Source organism: Triticum urartu, chromosome 5A, assembly GCF_056163025.1.
Source record: "Triticum urartu cultivar PI428250 chromosome 5A, HENAU_Tu73, whole genome shotgun sequence".
Taxonomy (NCBI): Eukaryota; Viridiplantae; Streptophyta; class Magnoliopsida; order Poales; family Poaceae; genus Triticum; species Triticum urartu.
Window position 1 is genome coordinate 547,258,932 of NC_141877.1, and position 6,000 is coordinate 547,264,931.

Here is a 6,000-nt window from a genome sequence, read left to right on the forward strand (position 1 = left end):
TATATATATATATATAGGACAACACTATTCTGATCCTGGGATTAGAATAACTATTTGGATCACAGCAGGCCTATATATAGGAGGGATTGGATGTTCCTGAGATCCCGCGATCAATAAAAAGAAAAAAAAACCCACCCCACCCACTCGCCACCACCCCTCCCCGACCCCATCTGGCCCCTCCCACGAACTGCATCGCGCCACCGCTGCCTCCCTCCCTGCCCCCCGCCGCCACCGTGGCCCGGCCAACTCCCACGCCGCCGCTTGGCCCCGTCCACCAGCCTCCATCCCCAAAGGGAACCACCTTCCCGACCCTCGCTGACACCGCCGATAGGGCCCGCCAGCCTCCTTCCTCGGCGGGAGCAAACACCACGACCTTCGGGGGCGCGACCCTCGCTGGCGTGACACCACCATGTGCGCCGCCGTGGCACAAGCCCCCTCCCTCTGTTGTAGCTAGCTGCTCCATCTTCTTCCCCTCCCCCCGCAGCTTCCCCTTTCAGCCATGGCGCCGCCGCCGCGACCACCCTCATATGCCGTTCTCGGGAATGGATGCGTTTGCCCATGCACGCTGCCCTTGTGGCGCTGCCGGCCAGCCCTCATCCCAGCCGCCCCACCCCAGCGAATCGAGTCGCTGCTCTGCCGGTCCCGCCGCCATGACCTACGACATCCACCTCGCCCCCTCGCCGCTGCCTTAGAGACCACGTGCGCTGTCACAGACCTTGTTTCTGCCCTTCTCCATGGGCACTCCTCAGCGACGAAGACGGTAGAACATCTTACAGTTCCGGTCGAGTTCTGTTTAATGTGCAGTTCAAATTTGGTGTATAGAGACGGATAACACCTTGCAGTCCAGGCGAGTTGCCTCTAGAGCCCGCCTCCGGTATTGCCCCGCCGTCCATCATTGCCCCAACACAACGACTGCTTCGTTTTCTATCTGCCATGCCATGTGACAACCTCCTAGAGTCTGGCGCTGATGTGTTCTCTCTGCTGCATAAGTTTGTGCTGACAGTGAGAGAGCGAACATTGAGGGCATTTCACTTTAGAATTAACAAAATCTGTTGCTGCTGTTTGTGTTGACTGTGATAGAGTATTTCGTTTATTTTGTTTTTCCTGTAGCATTACATTCTACTGGTAACGATGTTGGCTATGGCAACATCACCAATTTTGTTTTGCACCTGTTTTTAAGTTCTACATTTCTACTACAGTGAACAGAGCAGAAGAACGGTCAGCGGGATTTTCTTTGAACTTCCATGTTCTCCTCTATTGCGAGACTGTGCGCCGCTCTTCCTTGCCGTCAGCGGACACACACCACCCAAGCCCCTCTTCCTTGACGCTAACAAATGCTAGTGCTAGTGTAGATGTTCAGGAAGTTATACTATGTTACATGCCAAATTTTAAAGATTTTAGAAAACGTATGTTGGTACCAAGCTTGCTAATGTGTTGGTCGTCCATGTGGCACACGCAAAAATGTATGTGTATTGTTGTGTCTATTTTTTTTGAATTTCAGTACCATGTGAAGTTCATGTTTTAGAAATTCCGAAGTTCACGTGTAGTACATACAGAAGAAACATCAGCAAATGAAAATGAAGGGACCGCCTAGGCCATTTCATATGAGAAAATAAGAGTAAAAAGGCCAAGTCCAAAATTTTTGTTGCTAGAAGTTCAAGTGCACAGACCGGGAAAGTTCAAAAAGTTCCTCATGTTCAACAAGTTTCCACAACGGAAGCTCATATTAAAATAATAAAATAGTTTAGAAAAATTAATTAGAAAAAGAATGTGGAGGGGGTCCAATATTTATGAGAAAACTAGGATATTTTGATGCTAAAAGAAATAAACCAAGAAGTCCAAATTATATAAAAAGAGAAGTACAGTATTTATAAAAAACACAGGTTTTCTTCGTTAGTAAGGAATAAAATTAAAGAAGTTCAAATTAAAATAAGAGTAGTTTGATGTTTATGGAAAACTGAAATTCTTTCCATTTCTAGGAAAAATAAAAGTATGAGGTTCAATTTTAAAAAATGTTTGATGCTTATTTGAAAACACATTTTTTTTCTAAGAATAAGACTAAGAAGTTCAATTTGAAATAACAGAGAAGTTCGAAGTATATAAAAAAATCGGGTTTGTTGCAAGCCGTTCGACCTCCAATTACATGTTTTAAAATGGCAAAAAAATGACGTTCAACCTTTAATTGTGTGTAATTCGACGTATACACAAAAATGTGACAGAAGTTCAAGGTGAAAACAGCGGGAAGTTCAACTAGTACAGGAAATGCGTTTTAGATAGGAATATAAGAATAGAAAATAAAAAGCTTAGAAAGTTTGTTGCAAGAAGTTCCTCCTGGTGAAGTTCAAGATCTCTAGTGCGAGACGTCCAACCTTCAATTACATGTAAAAAACAGGCAAAAAACGACGTTGTTTATTCCATTTTTAAAACTACTCTCAAACGACAAAAAATTGTAACGTTTGTCTATATGAAAAATTCCAACGGTATATTATATGTTACATTCCGATGTACAGTTTAAAAGTTTCATGTATACCAATTAAAACACATTTTTGTGTAATGAAAAAATTATTTTGAACTGTCACAAGTATGAAAAAATGATAAACGCAGGAAAGTTGGTGTTTTCAACAACTTTTCATTGATATATCATTTGCTCAATTCTGGTAAGTGGTTGCGGAGTTACGGGTAAAAATAACACCTGAAAAATAGAGTGAAGTTAAAAAAGAACTGATCCAGAAGTTTATTCTCTTCACGAAGTGCTTTTTCAGAGACTCTGTTATTTTGATGAAGGCAGAACGCATGATCTCAGAAGTTCAGATCGATAACTGCCAGAAGTTCACGTAGTACACGGTGTGCATTTTGTATTAAAAAAAGAATGAAAATGCAAAGCCTAAAGTTTTCTTGCTAGAAGTTCAAGTGCTCGGCCGGAGAAAGTTCAAAAATTCTTGTGATAGAGGTGAAAACAACACAGAAGTTCAACTACTGCAAACGAAAATACGTCACAGAAGTTCAACGTGAAAACAGCAGGAAGTTCACCTACTACACTGAATGAATTTCAGATGAAAAACTTTCAAAATTGTCGCGAGTATGAAAAAATGATCAACACAGGAAAGTTGCGTGTTTACAGCAGCTTTCCATCGGTATATCACCTGCTCAATTCCGGTGAGTGGATGGAGAGCTACGAGCAGTGGATGGAGAGTTGCGGGCAAAAAAACACGTGAAAAACAGAGTGAAGTTCAGGTACACATGCCGAGAAGGTCAGGTTCTTCACGCGGTGCATTTTCGAAGAATCTGTTTCGAAATAAAGGTAGAACGAGTGATCTCGCCATTTTCGAAATTACATAAAAATGGCTAGGAATTAGAGAAAACCATCAACATGAAAAAGTTTCGCATTTTCCGTAGCTTTTCAGCGGTATATTATTTGCCCCATTCTGATAAAGTTTGTATAAATTACGACAAAAATACGTTTTTAGCCATTTTCAAAACTGACATAAAAGCGTAATGAATTAGGAGAAACAATATATACAAAAAAGTTTCGCATTTCTTCAAGATTTCCAACGCCATATCATTTGCTGCATTTGGACGTACGGTTAAAAAATTAGCTCAAAAATACGAACTCGGTGGAAGTTGTACCGTTTTCTAAATTACTTTTAAACTGTTCAAAATTAGAAAAACCTTTTAACATGAAAAAGTAGCGCATTTTCATAAGCTTTCCAACACCATATTATTTGCCTCAATTGGATTAGGCGTTTAGAAATGGCATCGAAAAAACGAACTCGGCTGTTCGGTTTGTGAAATTCTACGATTTTCCGAATTACTCTTTAACTGTAGGGAATTAGAGAAAACTTTCAACATATGGAAGGAGCGGTTTTGCAGCAGCTTTCCAACGCCATATTATTTGCCTCATTCCGATAAACGGTTTAAAAATGCGATCGAAAATACGATTCACGTTTTTTGTATGAAGAAAAAACGGTTTTCAAAACTGCTCTTAAACCGCTTACATTTTGCCAAAAATTTAACTTGGGTCATGATACTGATGTCCATAGCTTTCCAACGGTATATCACAAGCCCCATTTGGACACCTTTTCGCTGAAGTTCAACCTAGTACTCGGGGAAGGTCAGGCGCGTTACTCGGGAAGTTCATGTTGTGATCAGAATCTTATTTTGATCCCGTGATTAGAATAGTGTTTATGTATATATATATATATGAAACTCATTGCTGAATCACAAACTATATATTCTGCATTCATCACAAAATGCAGGCCTGTTCTGCCTTCACATCGTGAACATACTGGACCACCTGAAGCATGACAAATTTCCAGACAAGTATATCCTCAAACGGTACACAAAGACTACAAAATCAGAACCAACCTTTGATACAAGGGACTACAACACAACTACATTGGATGGTAGCTCAAGACTATCGAATCAAGACATCTTGCTGCAACTAAATTTCATGGTTAATGAGAAAGCAATGAGATGTGGCCAGCAATATGACAGAGCCTTCTATGTTCTCAAGAGGCTCGTGGAAGAGCTTGATGCAATACATTCAGCCAATCGAATGGATGCTGACGAAAGGATGGCTGAAGAGGATGCTGAAATTGAAGATGACCTTCATTATTATGCAGCTGAAATGCTCCACGCCGCTGCTGAAGCCAACCAATGCAAGCAGGGTGTTGACCAATTAATGCAACAATGGCAACAAGAGACGATGAAACTGCCGCTGTACTCTGAAACAAAGGGTAGGAAGAAAATTTCTGCAGCAAAGAAAAGTGACAGGAGAGCTCAAATAAAGGCACCACCTACAGGAAGAGTCGTCATGCGCGATGAGAACAGAGTGCCACTTGGACACAAGCAATGTAGTGTGTGCAAAAAGGTTGCAGGATACAACAAGCTCACATGTCCAACACTCTTAGAAAGAAACAATGCCGAGGAGGTAAAGCAACCCAAAGTTCAAAAACAGCAGCCCAAAGTTATAGAACAAAAGAAGGGACCACACCCACAGAAAGCAAGTAGCAGACTTTGTAGCATATGCAAGGAGTATGAACCACATAATGCAAGAACATGCCCGAAGCGCACAGATGATGAAAAGACAAGCAAAAAGGCAGAGAAGAAACAGAAAGCAAAACCTAAAGCCAGCAATAAGAAAGTGGTGGAAGATGAGGAGGAAGACGAAGATAAAGACACCATTGAAGAAGAGGAAGACGAAGAGGAAGAGGAAGTGGAATGCGAGGAGGAAGAGGAAGAGGATGATGAAGAGGAAGAGGACGATGAAGAGGAAGAGAAAGAGGAAGATGAAGAGGAAGAGGTACATGTCAAGCAAAAACCACTACAACCAAAGCCTAGGAGGAGCGCAAGGCTGATGAATAGTTAGACTAGGTCAATTGAACAAAGAAAACTTATGTCATGTCAATGTGTAGAATATTATTCCACTTTTGAAATAGTATTTTAGGAGAAGCTTACTTGAACTTTTACTGTTGAAGTTTCAAAGAAATTATACAGTAGAAGTTCAAGTAAGCTTACTGCAGAAGTACTGGTATAGTATGAGAGGAGGTGCTGGTGATGTATTGTATTGCATGAAAGAGCAAGTAGTAATAAAATGAAGAACTATACATTGTGAAGTTCAAGTAATATTACTGCAGAAGTCCTGCTATATTGTGGCAGGAAGTGCTGTGCTCGTGATGTATTCCATGCAAAGTGCAAGCAAGAATAAAAATGAAAAATATAAACTATGAAGTTCAAGTAACATTACAGTGGAAGTTCTGGTATATTATGGCATGAGGTGTTGGTGTTGTATTCCATAAAAGAGCAACCAACAAATAATTATACAGTTTGAAGTTCAGGCCAGCTTACAGAAGAAGTTCTGGTATATAAAATTGATGTAAGAAAAATATGCTTAAAAAATTAAGTATTGTCGTAAGAACTAAGGTTAGCAAGCCTAAGACAACATGTTCAGATGTGAAGTTCTGTTTGGATACGTGCAGAAGTTCAAGTACAATGCCGACA